At 38.9% G+C, this 27,221-nt stretch overlaps 1 protein-coding gene across 3 annotated transcripts in view; it reads left to right on the top strand.

Annotated features, from left to right (window-relative positions):
• Window positions 1–27,221, top strand: part of CCNY (cyclin Y) — a 120,445-nt gene that overhangs the window by 45,640 nt on the left and 47,584 nt on the right. The gene's annotated exons all lie outside the window — the stretch shown is intronic.

Below are 27,221 nucleotides of genomic sequence, written 5' to 3'. Positions count from 1 at the left end.
AGCATTTTTACTTGTCTTCCAGGAGTTTTATTGGATTTACCCTTATACTGCAGATGGAGAGCTGATATACAGAATAATTTTGGAAAAGCCTGCTAATTTAGTGTTGTTTTTAAGGACACAGTTTACAGGTTCTGTGCATTGCAGTTTGTGCTCTTAGCAAAGCTGCTGTTGTTGGTAGAGGGTTGCTACTTAGGAAGAGTTGGAATCCTTTTAATCCTTTCCTTCCTAATGAAACTTAGGAACCCTTTGGGTTGCACTAGACGTCTTGAGATCATCGAGTCCAACCGTTAACCTGATGTTGCCAAGTCCAGACACGCAGCACATGAGGAACTTGCGGCTGTAGATTGCCTCTGTAAAGTTTGGGGTTTGCCTGGCAGCAGACAAGCTCTGTCTGGAGGCAGAGGAGCCTTTTCTTCTGTCATCACTAGAGACTGGTTTCTCTTTACACAGTCCACTGCACACCTTGTTTTCTGTGACGAGAGGAAGAGATGCTTCAGCTAACTGCTATCTTCATTTGGTGCTGCAGGTTTGTTCCTACAGCTGCCTCTTGTGTGTGTAGTGCCTGTGTAACCATGGGGGAAGTGTGCACCTGGGGTAAGTGAAGGCTGTCAAAGTGAAGGAAGCCTGATGAAGGCTGCACACAGACCAGACTACTTTGGCTGAACTTCCCAATACCTCAGAACTATGCTGAAAGGTTTCTGGTCAGGTTTTCCAAAGTTGTAAGTTGTAGGGCAAAATCTGCATATTGGAAACAAGCTTATCAGCTGAGAGTCCTAAAGATTATTAGCCTTGCCAAATACAATTTTTTTTCAGAATTCAATACAAATACTCATACATTAACATTACCTTGTGTATTTAAGTTGTGGAACAGTACCTTGAGCAAGTGATAGGAGTTTGCTTATTCTGACAAATAGGAGATAGCAGGATATCTCAGGATATTCATGGGAATAATTAGGGTAATGATTCGGGTTATTTCAAAATAATAGAAACTGGCTACACTTTGAGTCCTCTGTCCAGTCTGGGCCCCTCAGTTCAGGAAGGACATTTACATACTGGAGCAAGTCCAGAGAAAGGCAACAGAGCTGGTGAAGGGTCTGGAGAATAAGTGATATGAGAAGCAGCTGAGGGGGCTGGGAGTGTTTATCCCGGAGAAGGGAAGGCTCATGGATGATCTCATCACTCTCTGTAAGTCCCTGAAAGGAGGTAGTAGCTTGCAGGTGGGGGTCAGCCTCTTCTCCCAGGCAATCGGTGACAGGATGAGAGGATAGTCTTAAGCTGCACTAGGGCAGGTTTAAGTTGGAAATTTGCAGGAATTTATTTGCAGGAGGGGTGATTAGATGGACTGTCTGGAGAGGTGGTGGAGTCATTGTCCATGGAGGTGTTTAGGGAAAGACTGGATGTGGCACTCAGTGATAGTGTCTGGATGATATAGTGGTGTTCAGGCAAAGGTTGGACTCAGTCTCAGAGCTCTATCCCAGCCTGTTTGATTTTGTGATTCTTTGATGCATACTTAACACCTTTCAGTGTAAATTGCATGAAAATTGTATTTTCACATGCAAATTATTTCTAATGACATTACTTTAGGTTTCCTTGGCTGCTTTCAGAGAGCTGAGACTGTTGTGCCATATGTTCTGATAGGCAAGCACAGAAGAACCACATGAGGACAGCCTCAAAGAGGTAGTTCATGTGGATGGGGCAGGTACTGCTCTCGTCTCTCTGGTGACCAGTGACAGGACCTGAGGGAATAGCATGGAGCTGTGTCAGGGAAAGTTTAAGACTATTATTAGGAAAAGATTCTTCACCCTTTTGAAGAGGGTGGTTGGGTGCTGGAACAGGCTCCCCAGGGAAGTGATCACAGCACTGAGGCAGCCGGAGTTCAAGAAGTGTTTGGACAACATTCTCAGACACATAGTTTGATTCTTGGGGTTGTCTTGTGACTTCATTAGTGTATCACTGGCACTCTGATTGCCACATTTGTGAGCAAAATTTGCTGTACTTCATCATATCATCATTCTGCTAGCTTGGGAACTCTTCTTTTGCAGTGTCCACTTGGTACTTTGGGGTTCAGAGCAGAATAACTAAATGGTCTCTGTGGTAGAATATCTGACAAGTCAAGGGAAGAGTTCTCCTGGATTCAAGTCCTGTACTGAGGTGCTGACATTTCCAGCATAACATTCCTAACCATAAATGTTACTAGCCTTCAAGATATTGTATCTGCCTGAATTGTGTGCTGCATTCATTTAAGTAGAAAATATGTCCAGGTAGTGACTATGTCATACATTAGGAGGAAAAACAGTGTTAAAAAATTTGTTACAGAAGCAAATATTAAATGTGATTGTAAAATGACCCTCATGGGCTGTATGAAATGACAGACAAGACTTGCTTTTTTGGGTTTACAAGGGAAATTGATATTGGTTTAATATACTTACAGAGATCACAAAATCTATCTAGAGAACTCTCAGATAATACTGTAGGTATTTCTGCTTCTAAAAGGCAAAAAGGATACAGGTTCTCTCTCTATAAAAGAGTAGGAAAAAATGGAATAATTTCCTTCAACCTATCAACTCTACCTCTCATTTCAGAACAGAATTTTACTTTCTATTACAGATATAGTACAAAATAAAACAGGTGTAATCTGGGAGAAATGCAGATGGTTTGATTGAGTCTGGTGTGCTCTACCAGTAACATTTATTTGTTTTACTATGGAATACAAAAACATGCAGTTTGCCCTGCTTGAGATGTTAAACATCTCAAGATATTAAAATTATTCTTAATAAGCAATTTACATTGCCTTACAATCTTTTAGGAATAAGGAAAACAATTTTTTTTTAAATTGTCAGCTGTGATTCAAAATATTTTTAGGTCAAGCTGTTAAACTTTTATGTCTCTTATGGAGTTCAGAATTATTGAGACAATAGTGACATACTGTATCTCTGTATAATCTTGAAAGTTGTTTCAGTCCATGTATTTAAGAACTATTTTCCTGGTTTGGCAGGAAGGAAAAAGTGTTGCTCTCTGCCTTACAGTTGAAAGTAGGAGGGTGGCAGCTGAAAGAAACAAAAGAACCGAGCTGCTTTTAAAGGAGCCAAACCAGCTGACTGTTTATTAATTATTCATGACTGATATGTTCATGTGAAGTCCTTCATTGTCTGAAGTGTCGGGCTTCCTGATGAAATATAATAAACCTCTTGGTGAAAGGTTTCTATTTATACACCTTCAAGCTCCAGAAGGGATGATTGTGATAAATAAGACCCTGCATATTTTTGAATGCCTGATTTGTTTTTTTTTTTCCTGAAATCTGTTTTTTAACTGTTTTCCTTGATGTTCTTTTAGGCTTTTGATCTTCCAGCTAATCAACCAAATCTGTATAAATGTAGAATGACTGAGTGATAAAATTCTTATGTACTGTAACATTTTTTTCCCAATGGCTGAAAGTTTTTGTTCTTTTTTTTAAAAACAAACAACTCTACTGTAAGAGAGTGAAATCATATTGCAGGTTTTTTGTGCAATGTCCCTTAGAGTGTTAATTTTTAGTGTTTTTCCTCTCACTTTTGTCGTACGTTATTCACTAGCATCTTCAACACTTGGTTTCTTTTAACATTAAAAAGAATTAGGTCATATCAGCTCTGTTATAGCTATCTATCACCATGTTATATAAAAAAAAAAAGATAAAGGAAGGAGATAAAGAAGGATGAGAAGTGAATGATTATGGACTTTCAAGTTTAGGCCTTTCCTGAGTGGCTGACTACCCCAATTGCTGAGTTACCTCAAAATTCTACCTCCTTTTCCCCTTTTCCTTCACATGCTTCAGTCAGTCTCTGCTCCCTGCTGCTTTTGTTCCTCCTGCTGTTTCTGTACATTGCAGGCATCTGTCATAATTTTCCTCTAGCTGTCTTTGGGGAAAGCTAGACTTGTGGGAATTCAAGCAAGATTAAAAAGAGAACACCTACAGGAGGGCTATGTTGTTTTTAATTAAAAATGTTCCTGAATTAATTCCAAGGTCTAAGGACAATCCCATTTAAGGAAAAAAAAAAAAGAATATCTTTCACAAGCACCTTAAGTGCCTAAAAACATTTTGACAAGGGAAAAATGAAAACAGATCCAGGTATCAAAGCTGGAAATGGAGAGAGCATGATATTCACTTTTGCTAATGGTTGGTGACATCTCCCCTTGAAGTAATAAGCATCAATTTGCTTGTGAAATAAGCAGCATATATTTTTGTGGTTTAAAACTAGATCTGTTTGCCAGTCTGCTGACATAGTAATTCATACCATTGGTCATTGTAGCTTAAAACCAACAGCTCTTCTCCAGCCAGTGCTGTAGTATGGCAGGATGATGGTAGAACATCCATTCGTTTGATGCATAACAGGGAATTCAACTGTGTAGTACCAGCTATAATGCATGACAAATGCAATGGTGCAGTACAAGAAATATGATCCTAAATGGAAAGGCTTACTTTGTATTTTCAACTATTAGTAGAAACCTGATTTTGGAGCAGTTTGGCAGCAAGATGTCCATTGCAGCAGCAGTTGTAGAATAGGCTGAATCTGTTTTATATAGGAGTGTTTTTTATTAACCAGAGAAGAAAGATCTATGGGTTAGATAAGCAACTGTACTCAATTAAAGATTAACCTGTATACAGGTCAATCTTTATATTTCTGTTAGAAGATGCTAAATGATACCTTTTTTATTTACATGATGATGAGGGTCCCCAAATGAATGTCACCGCTAACAATATGCAAAGTGTTTCAGAATGATAAGCTGTGTGATATATAACAAGGGTAGCTTCTAGTGGCATTTTGTGCTGCCTTTCAGAGGTGTCAGTAATGGTAGTTGTACTTGATAAAAGTATACACTTGAAACTGTGCTAACACATAGCTCACTTTAAATGTGATGTGTGTCAGGCTCTATTTGCTGGGATGTAGCTGCTAGTGTAAAGTACACTGAATTTGTTCCAAATACATTCATCTACTGCTGTTTGGTACCCTCTGGCCATCTTGAAAATGTGTTTTATACCAACTTGGTAAATGGTTTATTTTTCTCAAGGTTTTGCCCTAGACATTAATGCCTGAAGTTGAGGCTTGGGGACTTTTAAATTGCAGCTGTTCCACTTTTCAGAGAGTGGTAACTTCTGGCTAAGATTTTGTAGCCTATTGTGGTCTAGAGCGTATTTAGAGAGATTTTATCCAAATGTTTTATTAGCCATTAGCCAAGATGTGATCAGAAGAACACTGAAAGGCTGGCAGCATTGGAAATGATTGTGAAAGGATGTACTAGAGCACATGCTTGGATGGAATGGGACATGCATAAGAGGGAGGAACAGTCAAATAAGTGATGGATGATCATCACCTGCTACTGATTAGACAGACTTAGTTATACTTGGAGGTGGGGAAATTGTCATATCTATCGTAGAAGAGGTTACTTTTGATGACCTGGGTAAGATAATTCTATTTAAACTTTTTGTTTGGTTTACTGAAGACTAAGGAAATGATGAAATCCAGTTTGACGGGTAATTTATCCAAAACATATTGCAAAGTTCAATTCTGTACTTCTGAGGGCAGAAGAGTTAATTTTTCCAACAGTGTAATAATATTTTTAGTTCCCAAAATAATGTGTATATACAAGTGTCTCAATTAAGAGACTAATTATCTCCTCAAGAGAACAGAGCAGACCCTCAGACAGAAGATAACAGCTGGGTGGACCCCAGGCTGTGCCTGTAGTGTTGAGAATGTAAATATTTGCAGGAGATACTGGAATGAACTAGAAGGAAGGTATTCCATAGCAAGATATTTCTTCAACCTCTGCTTTAGGCCTGAGTAGAAATCAAATAATAATGGTACAGTAGGTTCCTCTTTTAATTTAGGTTTCATCAAGGACCTTTACCAATAAACTGTATGAAGGACCTTTACCAATAAACTGTATGAATCTTCATCTGCCTAGAAGTAACAAAGGCTTGAGATAACTGACCATAGTGGAATTCCATTCTCTGTGCACTGCTCTATCATTTCTTAGGCCTTTACTACTCTTCCCTTCATGAACAGAAGATAAATGAAGCTTGGGAATTGCCAATGTAGAAATGAGAAAGTTAGAAATTAAGTGAACCAATGAGAAATAGGGGTTAGATTCTGTGAGTACACTAGAGACCAGGGCAGCCTGGATTGCTGTGAAACGTCATATATATGAATTGACAGTGCTAACTGCCAAATGGCTTCTGCAATGCATTTGCTCATGTGTTAATTTGTAAGTTTTTAAAACTTCTGTTGAGAGTTTTGTTCCGCAGAAAAATATATGACATAAGGAAAATTAACACTGAATCAACCATCTGCCTGTAAATGGTGAAATCTGTGATAATGCAGAGGTTATACATAGCTGGCAAAAACTTGCATTCATGTGCTTTTTTAAATTTCAGGCAATATGAAGGTGGCTTTAAAAATGTTCTTGGTGCTGTTATTTTTTTTTTTCTTTGAGAGATCCAGTAAGGAAAAAAATATGTTGGTAAAAGAAAAGCAGGCAAATAAAAATATTTTGAAAGCTTCTGTTCTAGTAATATTATTTTATTTTTTTATTGCTTATTGGTTTCAGTAGGGATTGAAGGGAACAATTTTCCACTTGATTGTATGTGTGTTACTTTATGACAGTTGCAGACATACAAATTCATTACAGAATGGCTATGAAATTTTTCTAGTGATGAGAAGTAGGAGAGAGGGCAGAGAGAAAGATTTTTCTTATGACAGTTAAAAATAATAAGAAAAATTTTCTTGTGGAAAAAGCTTTTAAACAGAAATTTCTTAAAACTGTTTGGAGACTTTGTTTCAGTCATCTTGGAGTCAGAAGTGAACAAAGCTGTGTTTTTGAAAGGATACCCGCTGTAAAAATATTATTTTTCTGACACCAGTGTGACCAACTTGGAACAAAAAGTGAGAAAAGCTTATGGCTTACCAGAAGAAAAAGGTGTAATCCTATCAAATTTTCTGGGAAATACATACTAGTTTTCTGCTGCTTTCTGGTTTTTCAGGTTTAAAGAAATGGGAGTAGGCCGACATGGATTGCCTGAATAGTGTCCTAAATCTCAAGAGTAGCTCTTTGCATGCTTGCTTTTTGCAGTGTCAGTAAGTGGAAACTTACTCAGGAATGATGGATTCACCCAATGGCAGAAATGCAGGAATTTTGATTTGCAGTGTGCTGTCTTTTCCAGAGTTGATCTGACTGGTCAGATTGGTGGAACTTACACTGATCGACTTGGACACTCCTCAGTCTCAGATTTCGGCAGGGCTGGGACATCTGCTGTGCTTTTTGTATCTCAGGAAGCATTTGTATTGTTTCTTTCTTGGCGCATCTGAAAGATTTCCTGGTTTTAGGCCTGTTGTTACCCTGTCACAAAATAGACAGGGTAACACCTCAACTGCCTTCAGCTCTCAGATCTGTGCTAACTTCCAGGATATTTGGAGCCTAAATCTGACAGTGTCCCAGATCTCCATCCATATTGATTTTCTGAGACACCCCATGCATGTATAGGAGTGTTATGTGTCACCCTAAGCTTCTTAACTGTTTTAAGACTCTGTTGCTTTTTAGTTACTTGTGGCATTTAGGGTAGCTAGGACACGGATGAGAGACGTGAAATCTTGACTCCATGTTTCAGAAGGTTGGTTTATTATTTTATGATATATATTATATTAAAAATGCTAAACTAAAACGATACTAAAAGAAAAGAGAAAAAAAATCATCAAAAAGTGAGACAAAAATAGAATTTTAAATGAATAACAAGGTCTTGTGGCTGACCAGAGACAATCTAGACCGCTGGACTGTGATTGGTTATTAATTAAAAACAACAACAGAAGACCAATCACAGCTCTACCTGTTAAATTCTACAACAACAAATAATTATTATTTATATTTGTTTTTGAAGCCTCTCAGCTTCTCAAAAAAAGAAAATCCTGACAAAAGGATTTTCATAAAATATCATAACTACAGTTACCAGTATAAATTACACACAGGCTAGACAAATGTCTCTACCCTCTGGTCTGTTTCCACTTCTGGAACTCTGCTTTGGCTCAGGAGGAAGATCCACAATTCTTTTGTAAGTGCACCAATATTCTCCCCTTCCCCATCTCAAACTTGTCCACAGCCTGCCTGTGCCAGCTCTGTCCTCTTGGCTCATTTGGTATCCTCCAGTCCCCAGACTAATTTTCTTACCTTAGAAAAGTTTTTCAACAATTCTCAGTAGTTCTTCAGATATTAGGTTCAAGTTTGGATGTTTTAGTCAGTCCTCTTAGTTTGGTGGGGACATACTAAAGCCTGCTCTAGAAAGGATAGAGCAGAGCATGCCAGGTAATGGCAGCTTAGTAGCAACTTCTGAAAATCTGAAAGTTGTCATAAGCTCTGTGTAAGCTCTTCCTCTGAATCATTGCACGTGAGAGGCTATTGATTTGAAATTATCTTGTGTTGCTTTAGTGCAGACAGTCCCTTGCTGACTGCTACATGGGCCTTGAGAAGCTAAATGGCATTCTTAGAGCAAGAAGCAGCTGTTCTTCTGAAAGGCTTGAAAGTGTCAGTGTTAAACCATTAGGAATCCATGACAGAGTTCAATGCTTGCCCTGAAACTCAGGACTCCCATCCTTTTGCCTCCACTGCAGTGACAACCTTCCTGTTGCTGTGCTGAAGAAAAGACAGTACTGGAAATGCTGGTAGCTGATGGCCTGTGGGCCTGGAACACTGACTAAGTGTCTAAAGCATGAAGCACGTGGCAGACTTTGGAGATGGGTGTCTCAAAAATTGCTCCTGTCTCTTCAGTCATCCTGGTATTTTGAAGAACTGAAGTACTGTAAACTTTCAGAATATGTTGTCATATTCAGTTGATCAGATGAACTTATGGCATCTCTTGTCATTGTTGGTGAAAAGTGACTAAGATCTCAAAAAGATTTCAGGAATATCAGCTATTTTCCACTTGGGAAAATAGGAGATGGTATGGAAGCACATTGGTGACCAGTTGTGGAAGTTTCATTTGCATATCTTAAAGAAGAAATGTAAGGTAAAAAAATGTCAAAATGAAAACATTAATAAAGTATTTTTCAGTATGCAGACATAATCATATTGAGGACAAATAGTTTTCTGCTTTTGAAGTCATACAGATTGGAGACAGCCTCAAGTTTTAAAGCCTGAGAAAGAGAAAACAAAAATGATGCTAATGATTTTTCAAAGGCTGATACATTTCAGCTGGATTCAGCTTACTAGTGCTTGTACTGTAAAAATACGTTGAGTTGAACCTTGTCTCTTTTCTATGCTTTCCTTCAGTTCTGTGAGTCTTCAAACATAATAATTGGAACTTTTCTTTAGACTGCAAAAGTGAATGTTACAACTTCTTCTGTGGTATTTTTCAAAATCTTAGCTTATCAATGAAAACAGACTGACTTTATTGAAAACTGAAAAATTGCCATTTGCCTGAAGACCAGGGCACACAGAAGACTGATAACAGAAAACCTGTCTAACACTTCTGTCACTGGGCCTACTGGTGTGGTGTGTGCCTGAGTGTTTATTGACAAAAGGCTAAGGTTCAGCTGGTCCACAGATTTCAGAAAAAGCTGCCAGCAACAGTGACGTCAATGTCAGTTCTGGTGACTGTATTTTACAGTGGCTGATCTGCTGGTATTTGGACTGAAACCACTGAAGTTATTGGATAGTATAAATTGGTGTCAATCCATTAACTTTTTTTTTGCTTTGTTCTTTTTATGGCTGGACCAAGCTCATACTGTTGTATAGATGTAATTTTTTTTAAATTTTACCCTCTTGCCTTTGTGGCTTTTGGTTTTTTGGTAGCTTTTTTGATGATATAGAGTGAAGGAACTCAATTGTGATTTCACCTACATGGATGTGTACTTTGGAGAAACATGCTATTGAGCTTTTGAGTGCATTAGAAGTGGCAGGTTTTCAGGCGAGCCTCCAAATCCCTCCCACATATCTGGAGATTATATAATCAAATTGTGTGTGTGTGTGTGTGTGTGTGTTTCATGTTGCTAGGACGAAGTAGAAATAGTAAATTGAAATTCTCATTTTGTATAAGGAGGCTGTGAGGTGCCAAATTTTGCAGCATTATTACAGCAAAAGTAGCAGGGAATTTTTTGAGGGGATGGCAAGGATGAAGTACAGATTGGATCCAGACTGGTCACAGGCAGTAGGTAAAGCTGGTCAGCCAAGCCATTTTTCTTCACAACTCAGATGTGAATGAGGGGCAGGCAGAGAAAGACAACTCTGTTGCCTTCTAGACAAGAAGCTTCTCAGAGCCCAGTTGTGTCATTCAAATCATGATACCGCACTGTAAGGCAGTGAGGGAACATTTAAACATCATGGTTTGAGGATTTTTTTGTTTATTTGTTTTGTTATGTTCCGTTTCTAATTTGCCTCTCTAGCCAGCAATGATCATGATTTACAAAGTGTGGGAAATCTCTTTTAAAAAACGTGTGTCAGAATGCAAACCTTACATTGAACATTTTTCTGTATCTTATTTTTAGAAACATGAACTTGTGGTATTTTGAAAAACATTGACAAAAATTATTTCACCAGGGTCTTGGGATGTTTAAAAAACAGTAGCAGTTTTGATCTGCATTTACTGAAGTGTTGAAAGTTTATATGTGTCTCACTAAGTAGTGCTGTTCTTTAGGTGTGTCAGGCAGCCTGGTGTAGGCACCTGGTGAAGTCAGGATCCAGTCCCTCCATACAGCCAAAGCTTTGTTGGCACTTCACTTTGTTGTATAGATGCATTATAAGCTGTACATAGAGTGACATGTGTAATAAATATCAGTAAAAGTGTTCACCAAGAGCTTCTAGATACTAACTTGAGTTAGGCTGTGGTTTGGCACCTCCCCTGCCCATTGCTGGATAGGCTTTCACATGATAAAAACCCAAATGGAAACTGAAATCTTGTGTTTCTTTCATGGTTGGAAGTGCCCACAAAATGCTCTGCATTTAATCCATTTTCAAGAAGAAAAAAAGAAAGAACTCAAAATACGAAACACAAAACCTAAAGCCTCCCTTCCTCTCTACCCAAAAGTAATTTTTTCTACAGAACTCCAAAAATCTAGTCATTGTTTTACAAATGTTTAATCCATGGCTTCAGGGTAGATCTATACCAGTAGGAAAAAGAAGGCTCTTGATGAATTCCTCTTGGGCTTGTCCACATCCTTAGGCAATTTGCAGTGGATGAACATGTATTTAGTGAGAGATGGTACATGAGCATTGTTCCAACCAGAAAAACTGCAGCATGGCAGTGCACTGACCTCAGAGGTAACTGGGGCAGTAACATGGCCTGCAGCAGATCAATAATTGAGCCCTTACTGAACATTTAGTTTGGACTTGTTTCACTTCTCACTACTGTTTTGATTCCTGCAGCTGATGTACAAGACATGCAGTACTTTCCTTTTCTGCTGCTTTCCAGAACTACCAGAAGGACAAACGCTTCTGAGGATGAAGAGCACAAAGGTGCTTTCTGAGGGTGGAAGTCCATATGCTGCCATAAATCTGATTCTGGCTGGACAAGCAGTCTGATTCAGTGGAGACAAATTTGTTAATGTTAAACTGCAAGGCAGTGACAGCTTTGCTCCTTGTTTAGAAGGTACATGCTTGCCTAGTAAATTCCTAGCTTTGGGTTTAGGTAATTTAGATGTTTTGGCAGCTCTCAACAATAAAGGATCTATTTGGTTTAATTTAGGATGTTTATTTTACTGGTTTATCAGATTGCAATGTGCCAGGGTTTTTATGTGACTGGTGCCTGAAGTTCTGCCTGGCCTTCTCGCCTGTCTCCTCCGTGCAACAGTGGCAGAATAATAAAACAGGAATATAACAATATTTGCCCTAAGACTCCACCCTGGGAATTCCTTTAGGTGTTACTATGCACTTTGCAAATATTAGTGAATTTGTTTTCTAGGAACCTCTCTAATCCCTTTTAAACCTTTTGGTACTGTAAGAACTTCAGTGGTATGTGGAAAGTTGTTATACAGCTTTAATGTTGCTGAGGAGCCTCCTCCTTTTGTGTGATTTGTGTATGCCCATATCTGATTGCATTTTTTCCCAATTCCTACAGCACATTTCCTGAGAAGGAATATTCAAAGCTCATAATATTGAAGAGGAATTTTGAATGTTTTTTCCTGTCTGCCCCAATTTTTGCATTTATCTACATCTACCATTTAGTCAACAAGTAACTAAGATATTTTTCATAGTTGATACCATTTGTGATGTTATGTCCTGTCATCTGCAGAATTTGCTATCTTATTAAAATCACTTCATGGTTTTGAATGTATTGAAAAATGACAGAGAACAGTTGTTGAAAAGTGACCGTTTCATCCTGTGCTTCCTTTCCCATCATTTTTGCAATTTGTGCCTGGCCTTTCTGAGCACTCAGTGTTTGCTTAGTTTTAGAAGCAAGTGGCCTTGCTAAAGCCTTTTCTTAGTCTTAAGCTGCACCAGAGGAGGTTTAGATTGGACATTAGAAGGAATATTTTTGCAGAAGGGATGATGAGACATTGTAATGGACTGCCCAGGGAGTTAGTGGAGTATTTAAGGAAAGACTGAACATGGCACTTAGTGCCATGGTATAGACATGGTGGTGGTCGGTCATGGGTTGGACTTGATGACCTCAGAGGTATTTTCCAACCTAATTGGTTCTGTGATTCTGTGTATCTGCTAAATCTCCCTTATGCAAATGTTTTTCATCTCATTTAGGATAGGACTTAACAAAGTCTGAGAGATGTAACCTTCCAATACAAAAGCCTGCTCAGTTTTCCCACTCTGTGTTTGGATACTTTCAGTATCAGGACACCATTGTTAAAAATACGTTCTTCAGAAGAGTAGGAACCTCCAGGTAAATATCACACGTTAATTTTTCAGGGGACTTCTGAATATTTGAAATTGTATTTTCTTTCACTTTTAAAGGGCAGTCAGGGTTGGATTTGGTACCTGCTTCTGTACAAACAACACATGCCAGTAAAACCTCTCCTATGATGTGAACTGACATGTTTTAATGAAAATACCTCTGATAATATTTGAGATGAGGAACTGCTGTCCTGAGTAAAATGGCTCACAGTATTTAATTTTTTTATTGGCAGGTTAGACATAGGCCTTTGAATGGAAAAATTTCATGTCTGCTTAGCAATTGCTTAAACATTTAATCTGTGGTGTGACTAGATGCATTCCTGGCAGCTGTACAAATCACTAATGATGTGGTTATTCTTCCCTGTCAGTAGATTCCCTCAGTAGATTGTCTTGGAGGAGACTTGATGAAATCAGTCTGATTAGCATGTTGCATTCGGTATTCTCTTTTCTGATTTAATACATTGTCTTTCTGATTCTCTTTTCTCATAGCAACTCTTCAAGCAGTGCTCTAGGTTCACGTGTGGTGGTTTGAGCTGTTCTGTGGTAGCAATTCACTGTTGCTGCTTTCAGTGTGTCTAATGGGCTGAGCATAGGTCTGAATTGGGCAATGAACATTTGAACACATTGAGCTATTTGAGGCAAAAAAAAAAAAAAGGCTCAGAAGAATTGAACTTGGTGAATTAAATTAGCATTTCCCTGGTAGGCAATAATAGGAAGTGTTTGTTCAAAAATGTTACATTGCATATGGCCTGACATTTGGATGGATCTTTCCAGTAGCCTTGGTACCTGGAGCAGTTCCCATAATCTGGAAATAAGATACTGCTTAAAAAGTAAGCAACACATAGTATCAATGTGAATGGTTAGAAGCATGACTGGGTTAGTGTAGTGCATTATTTTATATATATTTTTAATTGCTTTCCTGGTATGTTTGTCAATAAATGTATCAGGAAAGATAAGGGAGATCTGACTGTGTTCATCTCTGCACCTGAGGGAGAACAGAGACCAAATTGTTTGATGATATTACTTGACATTTAGGTAGGTCCTCTCCTGAATCTGGAAAGCTTCTCAGGTCAACAGATTTTTCTAAAAAAGGATCCAGATGTTCAAGCAAACTTAATGTATACTGATGGTTTTTAGAAAAGGCTTAAAAGATGAATGAAGAGAAACTGATTCTGGAACTTTCAAGATTAGACAGTATCAAAGAAATTTATTCCATCTTTCCCAGATTTCTTGTACGCCTATATGTTGTTGTTTTTCAACAGGACTCCTGTCCTGCCTCATCCGTTACTGAGAATGCTCTGGTTCATGTAATGCCTCAGTCAGTGCAGAGAAGCAGAACTTTTCTGTAGGAATCCAGTGTGATTTGTTGGTGAAATAGAGACTGTATATGGAGGACATCAAGAGAGAGTGGGATGTGAGGACAAAGAGTCCAGCTTCATTCATAATGCATAGTGAGCAGTCAGCAGTGTGTCCTGGGTGACACACTCAAATCAGAAATCTCTTGGTTTGTAACCAAGAGATGCGTAATTTGTGTCAACCTTAGCCACTGCATCTTGGTTTAGACTGAGTTTGTCACCACTGGTTCCTTGTACAGACAGTGGGAAAGGGTCAGTATGTCCAGAGTATGATGTGTCTGCTCTATCCCAAACATTTGTTTTAAGATTTTGTGAAATAGCTGCTAAACAAATGCATTTTTAGAAGTGCATACTTTGTGAATAAAGGGACAGCTGGATAACCAGCTCTGAGTTAGACATGTAAAAAGTAACTATGAAGTTTGAACAGCGTAGTCCTGTGACACCCTAAGTATGTGTTCTTCTTTTTCTGGCTGCCTAGATTGATGCTTGGAGTCTGATCTACAGAGCTGTGGGCTAAGTGCAGAATGGCATTGGGATTTTAATGGGGCATTGACTTTATTCCTTTACCTCAGTTCCTCATCTGTAATGAAAGTAGCAGTACCCCCTTCAATTTTTTTGCCCATGCAGCACATAATTTAACCTTGCTGTGTGACTTTTCCTTGGAGTTCTGTTTCACAGTGTCTCTCCCCCTTCTTACCAGTGGCGCAGATGTCCCTGTTCTGGGTTTGATCTGTAAGGTTTTATCTGCCTGGAATTAGAATGGCTGCATTACTTGATCAGATCAGCCTCAAGACTTGAGTACTACATGATGGCACCTGACTTAGGGAAAAAAAATAGAAAATTGCTTTTATTCTTTTTTCTGTTGTCCAGGGCTTTTATCAAGAGCTGGAGAGCTGTAAGATATTGAATCTGAAACTAGTTGCTGCATTATGACTGGTTATTACTAGTCCTGGGCATTGAGCCAGTGTAATCTCGGGAGTAATTTCATGTTTGGGACAAGGACAGAACATTTCTGTGGGATTTTGACTTAAAAGTAAATTTAAGACTTTTCTGTCATTGTTTAGAGCTATTCAAATATTCAGATTAATATGCTAAATCATGATGAAAATAGATGGCAATGTTTGAGATTTGCTATAAATTTCCAGCAAATAACAAAATATCAATATACTGCTTTTTATCTCACTGGAAATGGTAGCTGCTATCGTGACAATTCATTACATACTCAATTGTTGTAAGGTGCTTCCTCAAGTTCAGCACTTAATGACTCTGAGCTGACTCTTTTGACAACAGATGTTTATTAAAGAACTGAAAGACTTAAAATAAGTGTCAATTAAAGATCTGTATCTCTTTTCTTCAGAGTTCAATTATCAATTTCCTTCTTCTTGCTCTTTTTTGTGTGTCTGGTGTATGGGATGCATGAGTGTGGAAGTCGCAGGTTCAGGTTTTGGAGGGTGTAGTGTCTGGAGTCTGGGTAATAATGACAGGGCTGCATCTGAAGTGGATGCATGTTCAGGAAGCAGTGTGGTACCTGTTCTGCCATCAGCCTTCAGTGGGACTGAGCCTTCTGGGCATACACAGGGCAGCACAACAGCTGAGTATTGCACACGTGTGCATGGGCTTTAACTGCGTAGGCTTATGGGCCTTTGCATACATGGACAGATGTAGAGATTCACTGAGAAGGGAGGTTTGTAATATCAGTTGACTTTCAGTTTTAGGTGATAATTTGTATGTATGATTTTGACACCGTATCTTGGTAACTTGGTGATTTGGTTGCCATGTGAATGCAAATCTGCAGAGGAAAAATTGAAAGCCTGTTATTGTAGTTTGCCAAATATCCTCCTCAGAAAAGATTACAAGTTATATTTTTGCATATGAAAAAAGCAGCTGCTGTCCTTGAAGTCAGAAATGTACCTTTGCAAGTGTAGTATAATACACTTACACTAAATTTTCCATGAAACCAGGGTCGATATTGTTCTCTTTGTATTTCACGGATTGCCTGCTTTCTTTAACTTTGGGTCACACAGCTCAGTAGGGAAGCAAAAGAAAAGAGAGCCTGGAAAGATGCTATTTTCACTGGCACTTTTAAAAATAATTTCTGTAGGGGAATGAGGAAGGGTAAACTCATCCTACCCTGCTGGGCTGGTGTGAGAGCTCCTCAGAGCTTCAATCAGTATCATAAGATGCCTTTTTCCAGATGTAGAGTTGAGCTGCAGCTCAGGCTCCTGTGCCCTGGTTTGCAGAATATAATGAATCTTTTAAGTCATGCAGTTTCTTACTGATTTGTATGGCAATAAAGTCTGTGTTTTGAGCAATGGTGAAATGCTCAAATGGACCTTGGTGCAATGCTGCAGGTAATGCTTCAGTCTAAGATTCAGACTCATAATGTCAGCTCAGCTGTGAAATGATGATGATTATGCTGCTAACCTTGTATTGATCTGTGTCTTCAAGTAAAATTGCTTCACTTTGCTGTAGGTTAACCCAACACTTCTGATGACTGGTATTGTGCATTTGGCTCAGTGACAAAAATCCCCTACCAGCTGCTAACCTCTAGGTTAAATGTGTGGCAAGAGCAGCTGGGTTTGCAGCCAGCCTCTCTTGGGGCATGGATGGTTTGATGTCTCTTGCTGGGAGAGCATGGTAATACTGTCTGAAACAAGTGAAATAATTTGGTATGGCATCAGCTGGTGTAATTTGTTAGGTCTGTAATGATACTGTGTTTAAAAGATTTTACATATGTCAAGTAAAGTAGGTATCATAATGAGTGGTAACTGAATCATAATGTAATTGTTTTCTGATACATTTATGTGAAGAAAAATAACTTGGCTTTTAGTTATTAATGTATTAGTTATATTAGTTATTAGTTATTTAGTTATTAATTTTTTTAAAGGCTTATACAATGTTTTATGTTCCCTTCTGTCTGCCTTTGAACCTAACAGGGCAGAATAAATTAAAGTTGTGTATAAGTTAACTAAAATGTGTTAGGGAGAAAGCATTTATAGTGCTAAATGTAACAGGGATATTAGAGAAATGCATCAATTTCAATTTGGGGTTAAAGGACAGTGGCTTAGTTCCTTTTGTTGCTGCATTTGCCTAAGTGGGACACAACTGATGTTGACAAAGCAGGCAGTAGTTGAGGTGTTGATAAATCCTGCTAGAAACAGGTGATGGAGCAGTTCAGGTGGTGACATTCTGCTGCTTTATGTAGAAATGCACTTGGAGTGGTGAGACACCAGCCTGTATTCCTGAAGGTGGGCACAGTGATAGGATCACATCCAGTGTGCTCTAGCTGGCATTCAATCGAGGAAGGTTAGTAAGAGAGAAGGTAGAATTGGAAACTTGAGTACTGTATTCTCAAATGCCCACAAGTGTGGCCTAGTAACAAAATGAAAAGGTTATCAGTGAGAAAATGAGCAGTGATGGGCAATGTGCAGCAAAGCCCAGGAGTGCAAAGCAAGATGCCGTTAAAATGGGCACTGGAGTTTCTCTCCCCAGCCTACACTACTTGGAGGCAACAATTTCATACATGATTATTGGGTGGAAAAAAGGTTTTGTGGAAGTGTTCTTGTCTGTATTACTTGTAATATTTAGAGCGGACCATGCTTCTGAAGAAATGAGTGCAAGCCTTACCCCGTGTTTGTATTTGAACAGCAGAACTGAAATGCCACACACATTCCTTGCCTTTTGGTGGGAAGAGTTTGGAGCAGTTTTGCTTGGCTTCAGCTGTGTGTCCATGACAATGTGCTCACCCAGATGAATTGAGGCAGGTGGCTGTTCTGAGACCTTTGAGGGAGGCTGCTGCACCTGCTGGGTCTGGCTCAGGCCACCCATATCTGCTGGGCTGAAACCTGCTCTGTGCTCAGTGCCAAGGAGTCAGAAGCAATGGGAGCTCTTGTGTGTGATGGACTCGCAGGACTCCACTTGCTGTCCCAGTGTAAGCTTTTCATTCCAAAAGTCATGTTACACAATCTCAGAATGATGAAAGTGGTGTTTCAGAGGGAATTGTTGTCCATGAAAACCTGTAATGTCCTAATGTTTTTCCTCAGCTCTGGAGTCAGTTTGTGTGTATTCCAGCATGCCTGCATGATATCCCTGGGTATCCTCCCTGTGAACAAGTTTTAGGCCCAGTTGGGATCTTAAAACAAACAAACAGTTATTTTTACCAGACTGGTGGGAGGCTTTCTGTGAGGACAATTTTCAACTAAAGGGTTATCAGTGTCCTTTATCCTGTAGCATGCCTTGGGCCTGCTGTCAGGAAGGAAGGCAGACATGCTCACACATGTGCTTATCACCGTTCTTACTAATTTTAACAGGAAACTGAAAATCATAAAGGTGCCATATTTCAGAAGTTGTTTCACTTTGCTGGCCTTAGATTTTTTTAGTCAGATAAATGAAGGGAAAGAGATAGTCTTGTATGTCAAGATATTTTGATCTAAAGAAGTGGCTTTTAGAATAGACATTGTTCTACATTCCATTATTGTATTTTGTTTTTCTATACACTTCAGATGCTTTAGGGTAATGTAAAATGAATCATGCTTCATGACACTGAGGTGTTGGAGTGTGTCCAAAGGACAGTGAAACTTCTGAAAGGACTAGAGCGTCCTAACAAGTGTTAGGGGAAAGGGGCTGAGGGAGCTGGAGGTGTTTGTCCTGGAGGAAAGGAGGCTCAGGGGAAGACCCTTATTGCTCTCTACAACTACCTGAAAGGAGGCTGTAGCCAGGTGGGAATTGGCCTCTTCTCTGAGTGATAGGACAAGAAGAAATGGCCTCAAGTTGCATCAGGGGAGGTTTAGATTGGGTATTAAGAAGCAATTCTTTACTGAGAGGGTTGTCAGGCATTGGCACATGCTGCCCATGGAAGTGGTGGTGTCACCGTAGAATCACGGAATGTTGAGAGTTGGAAAAGACCCTAAGGATTATCCAAAACCAACCCCCTGCTATGAGCAGGGACATCTTCCACCAGCCTGCATTATGTCCTCAGTTATCTTCATGTGTAGGTCCTAGAAAGAAATCACCCTCACTGGGACAGGTCTTTAATTTCTGCTGTGTACACACCTTGAAACACATTCCAAAGACTTGGAACAGTGCAAAAGGAAAAACTTGAAATTTTTGAACATTTTTTCCCTTTCAGTCCTTGGTTCTCTAGGGCTGCTTAAATATTTGCATTCCATTATTCATATAGCTTACTTTCTAAAATAACTGAATGAATTTCAGTGTTTTTTAAGTAAGTCTGTTTTGACTATCAGTTCTTCTTTGGTACAATAAGAAGAAAAAAAGAACTGAGTAGTGCACTTAAATTTGTCCTTTGCCTTTTCATCGCTAATTTCTATAGTTACCCAGTCTAAACTTATCCTGACCAAATTTACTACTAGGGTATTAGTACAGGCTGAAAGACTTAAAAAATTTAACTTTAAAAGCATACTTCGAAATCTTACAAAGCAGGAGCATGTATTCTTCTAGCTGGTATTTGTGTTCACATTAGTATTAATCTCAGAATACTTAGGTTCTCTCTATGATTTTAACTTTGACAAGAAATATTATTTAATGTCTCCGTCTTAAGACGTTGCCTTCAAGAAGTGTTTTAATTCTCTTGGGTCTTTGCTATGGAACTTAAGTTGCCTGGAGGTCATGCAGCTGTGTTTGAACCATTGCCTTTGTAGGCTTCATTGAGCTGTGTAGCCTGTCAGTGACAATACTGTCCCTGGAGGTATCTTGAAGGCTGTGGTTGTGGCACTTAGGGACATGGCTGGGCCATTCAAGTGGTGGACTTGGCAGTGCTGGGTTGATAATCTTAAAAGTTTTTTCCAACCTAAGTAATTCTATGATTCAGTGATTTTATGTTGTACTCAAAAGCCAGGGGAACGGTGTTTGAGTATGATGGAAATACATGTATGCATAGTCATATGTGTTGTGTTAAGCACTTTTTAGAGTAGACACTTGTATTTAAATAAGGGCAATGCTCTGGATTTAATAATAGCACAGAATTGTTGTTTTCTTCAGTCCATGCTGACTTCTGCATGTGATGGGGAGAAATAATCTTTTCCTCTCTATTTTCCTGTGGGGAAGGGAATGGAGAAGTGTTTTCATTAGTAATTTTTTTTCTTGTCTTCTTCTATTTTACATATCAATAAAACCTCTAAAATTAATTTTGGTTACAGTTAAAGCAAAAACTAATAAGTGCAGTACTGAAATGTCTGAAAAACTTCCATGAGATGAGCTTGAGAGGGAAAATATGTATTTATTGCTATCTTTCATGTTCTAAATGGAAGGAGACATTAAGCAACAGACTTATGTAATGTCAGATCATTTAATTATCTCTTGAAATGTGTCTAGTTAGTTGGGAGAGACTGCTGTGTAGGGGAAAGCAAATCCTGGTAAGTGATACAGAACTAAAAATCCTGGATACAAAACTTGTATTTCACCCTGTGGAAAGTTGTACATATGATTTGCTTCTAGAAGAGAAAATAAATATAGCTGTGCCCATAAGAACTGCTCTGCGCTGTGACTTGGCTGACTGGTCAAGCATAACTGTACAGAAACGAGCATTATTTGCCACAGAGGGTTTCTTTTTTTGATGAACTCTCTCTGCCTCCCTTGAAAACTGAGATCAGAGCAGAGCCTGGAACAGAGTCACCATGTAATTGGAACTTGCTGAGAAATGTCGTGCCCGTCATTTGCTTGGAATGGTAGACAGAGAATGCCGTAGCTCCAGGGTAGCAAAGATCACATCCAAGTTTTTCCAGCAATCTAGCCAAACCTGAAGGAGTTTATGCTTCCAGCCAATTGGCTCTTGAAAGCCTTCCAAATTCCAACTTTCTTTTCTTTTAATAATCCGTGTTAAAGTGTACTGGAACATGATCACAAACATTTGTTCTTGCAAGAATACTGCGTGCAGCTGAGAGGCATCTTCATTTGTGGTAGGTTAGTTGCTGCTTAGATTAGATTTGCAGTATTGTAAAAAGTTACTGCTGGATCTTGTGGTCTGATACTGCTGAATCTTTATGCTGTGATTGTGTGATGTTTGAATGACACGAGCTGAAACTTCTAGTAATGGATCTCACATCTTGGAAGTTTTAGTGTAAAAGCAGGTGCAGTTGCTGTTACTAGCCAGTGAAATCAGCCTATACAATTCAGTCTTGTTTTAGCTTGAAAGTTTTGAAAACCTCTGAACAGAAAGCACCCCAGTGCTTTATTTATCCCAGTGAATTATTTTAGTCCCAGTGTTTGGTGCATCCCACATTTTGGAGACATTGATGTACAGAAATCTCAAATGGAAACTTTACTGCTAGATTTAGTTATTGGGCTTTCCAAATGTAAAGTTGCATCATACCTCTTTTGCATAAGTTATAGTGCTTTAAAATAAAATCTAAGAATATGGATAGTAATGGTGAGAGATAGCCTTTTTCAATCTTGTTTCTTTGCTCTCTGATCTATTTTAGTCTTTGTTTTTTAGCTTCATTTGACTAGAGACAGATGAGGGAGATCCTCTTAGCTGAGGTGTCCTTTTAACTCTTACCAACTCCTCAGGGAATGCTAATAACATAATAATGTTTAAGGGAGTATTTTCATTATTGTGTACTCCTGGCTAATTGCTGTTAATAAAGGAGAGCAGCCCACTAGAATAAGAAAATAGCAGAAAGGCATAAGATGTAATGAGACTTTTGGAATTTATTTCAGCATTTTTTTCTCAGTTCAGGTTTATCTCCCTGTCTATTCTTAGAGAGTACAGTTTCTGTTTCTCTTCCCAGAGATGCCATCAGCTCATTCCTATGGGCTGGTACAGTGGGAGCCAGAGCACCAACCTCCCTCTTTCTGCCAGCTGAACAAATTACCCCTCAAGTGCTGCTGGTGGGGCATGGGCTGGGGAGTCAGAGCCATGCTGGTTCCCACCCACGTCAGGGCACATGGAAAGCTCTGCCTTTGACATCTCCGTGTCCCCTTAGCTCAGGTCACCTGTGCTTCCCTTTCCCTTTGCTCCTGTGGTGATTGTTTCTCTTCTCTTCTGACACTCTTCCTTCCTGGAGCACTGTAGGGCTTAGATATTACTCATGGCTTGCATTCTTGTAATTGCTCAATAAGAGCCTTTGTGGTGTTTTTGTTGTTTTCCACCCACTACAGGCAGTCACTGTAGTGTCAGGCTGTGGGTGGAGAAAAGATGGCAAAAAAAATAAAGTAATTTGTGTAGTGCCTGGTCAGCTCAATTTCCTCTGCAGCCTGCCCTGGACAGGTCTGTTCTTACCTCAAGTCCCTTTATATGATTAAAAAAATCTTACGGGATGAAGAAACATGGATTAATTTAGTTTTGAAGCATATGATAAGTCATTAATATGGGACACTATCTCTTTCCTAAATGGTAATGGGGACTGTGCAGTGGCAGTGATAGCCTCTGGTCCCGGGGCAAAGGGAAGGAAGGAGAGAATTTCACCAGGTTATTTCAGAATTGAGTAAGACTAAAACCAGTGGTTTATTCAGCTTAGATTTTATTCTGTTATCAAATCAGCATCAGAGCTTTGGTGGTGCGAACTTACCTGATTTTCATTGTTCAAAAGGAAGGAAATAACATCTTATTTTTCTAACAGAGTAAACACATTTTCAGGCCTGCTCCCTGTGCTGCAGCCCACGTGCACTGTTAGAAAAGCAGTGACTGTGTTGGTTTTTCCTGTTTGTGTCATGCAGAAGCTTTGATGTGTACTGCTCAGAAGTTAGTTGCTACAGCACTCATCATTCTCTTGTCATGCCCTCTCCTATCACAGTGAGACTCATGAGGTGAAGAAGCAGTTGGGTTTTTGTTAAAGTTTTGCCACAAAATATTTAGTCTCATCCTTTATTGTTTTTTTATCTTGTATAATATATTCTAACCACAAGTTTGTAAATGTACCTCTTTCTGAAGAATTGCAGCAGAACTTGGTGCAGTTTTAGAAAGTTTACAGATGTGCCACTGGGATTTGCTGCGCTTTTGTGCTTAATAATTTAAATATTGCTATTTCTGAAGATTTTATAGACCTTAGGCTTGAGGCCCCTGGGATCATCTGATCTGACCTGCTTGTGAATCATAAGCAAGTAACTTGCATAAGTTATTCTTAATTTGAGCCCAAATACTCATGCTGGACTAAAGCCCGAAGATGTTTGGCTGAAGCAATCTTCTCAAAAAGGAAAACATCAAGATAAGTTGAGTGCATGTTCCTTGGGTGGGGAGCTTCACTGCCTAATTGTCCCCCCCCTTTTATCATCCAAGGTCATAATTAAGATCTTCCTTTCTGCTTTCATTTTTCACTGTTTTTGTTATATTGTGTGCTAGATTGGAGAGAGCTTTTAGTAGTTATCAAGTTTTATGTGAAGAGCAGACACCTCATAGTTTTCCTTTTTCTTCAGCTACAGTGTCAAGACTCTCAATTGAAGGCATTTTCAGCAGTGTGTCACTCTTGCAGCTCACCTCTACACTCATATAAATTTTATTCTTACTCTTTACTCTTTAAGAAGTGCAAGCTGAGACTGTCTTCAAATTTTTTCTTTTTTTGTCTCAGCAATGCTTTTTAAGATCTTGTTTTGAGATTTAAAATCTTGCCTGGCCTTTAGCCCAAGTCTGAAGCCGAAGTCTTTTACAGTTCTCTTCTTTTTATGGCCATATTTGAATGCAGCTGCTGTAGCTTTAGGAATTAATTTTCTCATAGTGTACAGGGTGAATCTTGTTGGGGTCTTCTGGTGGTTGTCTTTAACTTCAGCACAGTTATATACCAAATTAAGTTATATGCACAATCTACTCTTTTTTTTTTTTTCTCAGAGTGGTTTTATTTTGATGTCAAAATGTGTCAAAATGGCCATTATAAAAACTGTTAATATGGCTACTGCTAAGCAAATAAGAGAATTCAATCTTAAGTATATTTGCCTGCATTTGTAACTGTTTTTGTCCAAATCCTCCAAAATGGTGTGAATTCTGTTAGACATACAGTCTCTTATTTGAAGTGTATATGAGTCTGACTTTGCCTTTATTAACCTTTGTTAAAAATTGGGTTTCATTTAAATATGCAACTATCAGTCAATCTATAGATATAGATATGTGCCTGTGTATATGTATTTGAAGACACAAACCTTTGGTTCCTGATCTTTAGAAAACAAAAGCCCTGAAATTTTCATGGGGTACCAGACTGTTGAGGTGTTTACAGGATGTGGATTATATTTTGCATAATTTAACAGTCCTTTAGTAATGAAAAAAAAAAACCATCAAAACAAACTTGGAAAAGATATAGAAAAACATTCCAATTCTGTTTAACAGAAAAGAAAGCTACAGAGAAAGGTTTGGACTATCTATGAGACCATGGCTTTTTCTGTTTTGGAGTGCTGGATAACTGTTGGAAGTACCCACTGTTATTCTTTCATTTGAAGGCTGTGATGAGTTGCAGAGCAGACTGATAGTAATGAAGAACATTTTTGTGCAGGTTTCGAGACTTAAAAATCTGGCTCTCTTTTGAATAATAGACTATTACTTGTGTGAGTTTAAATCTCTTTTTATCTTTGACTCTTGTAACAAAATGGTAAACCTTTCCTATTATGGCTGGTTTTCATGGTACTTTTCAAATACTAAAGAAAGAACTAGTAATAACTGAAAGAACTAGTAATAACACAAAAGCAGTATGAATATCCTATTTTCTTTAGGATGGAGTTAACCTTTTTATGGATAATGCCCTTTGGTGATGAGTTGCTAGCTTTAGATATTAGTGTATCATTTGATCTTTCTCCTGTAATGTGTTTCATAGTGACAAATCTGACAGGATTTGTTGTCATATTCAAAAAGACATTGGTTTTAAAGCTGTACAATGAATTAAAACATCTAAGAACCACCAGAGACTGAAATCTTACATGTTGTGAATATCCATTCTAACACTCCAGTGTTCCAGCAGTGGTGGTCTGGTGATGTGGTGCCACAAGTGGGATGCTTGGATTTGCCTAACCCTTTTTCCTGGAGGAACTGGGAGGGGCCCAGTTGCAGGTGCACACCAAGCAGTGCTTGCTTCTGCCTGTTCATCAGAGGGACATGTGGAGCCAGCCCCTCTCAGCAGCATCTGTCCCCTTCTGCCACGTCGTGCTGGTAAATCAGCCTTTGCCTTTGCCATGCCCATGTTCTCCTCCTCTGGGTTTTGTGCAGGCAGTTTGAGAAGGACAGATGGATGTGTTTGGTCGTCGCTGTTGCTGGGGAGGATGTGAGAGAAGGGATGTGGAGAGAGGAGGATGTGTGCTGCTCTGTGGGGTTCAGTGGTGGGAAGGAGCCGCAGTTGCTCCCTGGCTGTGGACCACTGGCTCAGCCAAGATAATTAAAAATCCCTGGGCTGCTCTCTGCAGCTGCTGAGATGGGGTTTTGCTGGCCTTCTTTCAGCTCTTGTCAGAAGAATAACAGTTTATCTAAGAGACAGTGCTTTTTGGTAGGTCGTGCTTTTTTCAGACAGACTTTTTAGTCCTGTGTTGGTTTACTGCTTCTGCAAAATAGCACCTTGTAGTACAGGCATCTTTGGGAGATGCAATTTGACTGTAAGATGTGGCAATTGGTTTTCCTTTCTTTTCACCCCTGCAAACAAACTGTGAGCCTGTACCAGCTTGTTATTTTTTGCTCAAACAGATAATTTTCTAGGCTTGGAGGAAAGAAGTGCTTTTCTGGTTTTCTGTGTTTTGCAAGCTGGATTGGATTCAGTTTTGTGTTCCTGATCCTATTTTATTGACTGAATTTGCACTTCTGTACTTTGAAATGGTTGCAGAAAAAAATATCTGTAGTGTTTTAAAAAATAAAGGGCTCTTTTTTTCTTCTGGTGATGTATTGGGCTGATAAAAGATGAAGAGGTTGATAAAAGATAATATATTTTGCGTTTTTAAGTGCTGATTACTCTTCACGTAAGGAATAACATCTTGAATTCAGCTTAACTGAACAACCATCCTGAAATGGAGAACAGTCTATGCCAGCATTGCCTATGTTAATTGGTGATCATTTTTTTCTTTTATATGTCTAAATAAGATGCATAGAGTAACATGAAAACATTCTAGTTCATAGTCCCTTGAAGTCAGAACTCCAAACATAAGATGACATTATTAGGATCTTCTCCTAACTTGTCTGGGATTTCTGGGACAATCAAAATAGCTTTCCCTTGAAATCCCTAGATTCCCTTTCCTTTGTGGATGGATGATAATGATAAGAGTAATAAGAAGACCATTTGCAACTGAGACGTTGCACTTCTGCATTTCTCAGTTCTTCCTTGTAGGAAGAAGATCACATGTTTTCCAAAAGTTGTGCCCAGGTTTCCAGCAGCATGTCAGGCTGCTCATCTCATGGGCTACAAAATGCAGGGAAGTGAAAAGGAAACCAAGAGAGCATAAAATGGAAAAATACAAATAGAAGGTACATTTGTAAAGAGCTATGTGGTGAGGAGAAAAATGCAGGGAAGTGGAAGACCTAGTAAATTATTAAATAAAAGGGCAAGGAGAGCAGGGAAAGGAAAAGCTACAGGGAAAGCTGTTGACAGAAGAAATTGACCCTGGGGCAAAATGACTTCGTTTTCTTTTCCTGAGACCTGGGGCTTAATTTCCAGTTTTATTGAGCTTTCACAAGGATATGAAAGGAGAATGAGAGAATTGTAGAAATCCTGGGATAATCACAGAAGATAAACATATCAGTGCTCCTATGTAGTCTCACATAAATGCCTGCTTAAAATGCAAGAGGATGTGCATTTGGAGATAGAGACAACGTAAGAGAGCTGAGGTTGAGAAAGACACTCTGGGAGAGCAAGGAAATGCTAAAAAATTATGTACTATTTTAGTAGCATGTTTTCCAATGATACAGGCCTGTAAGCTTTAGCAAACTGGTAGTAGAGTGGAATTTGGGGACAAATAAATTCAAAGGATTTTAACATTGGTAAAGAAAATATTTTATAGAAGTTTGTATAATGTATGATAAATTTGAATTTATAACTGGTAAATATCTTTTAGGACTGGTTTGGGTTTTTTTGAGATTTTGAGTTATTTTTT

This window comes from Motacilla alba, chromosome 2, assembly GCF_015832195.1.
Source record: "Motacilla alba alba isolate MOTALB_02 chromosome 2, Motacilla_alba_V1.0_pri, whole genome shotgun sequence".
Lineage (NCBI taxonomy): Eukaryota > Metazoa > Chordata > Aves > Passeriformes > Motacillidae > Motacilla > Motacilla alba.
Note: the sequence above shows the minus strand (reverse complement) of the source record. Positions and strands in the feature narration are given on the sequence as shown.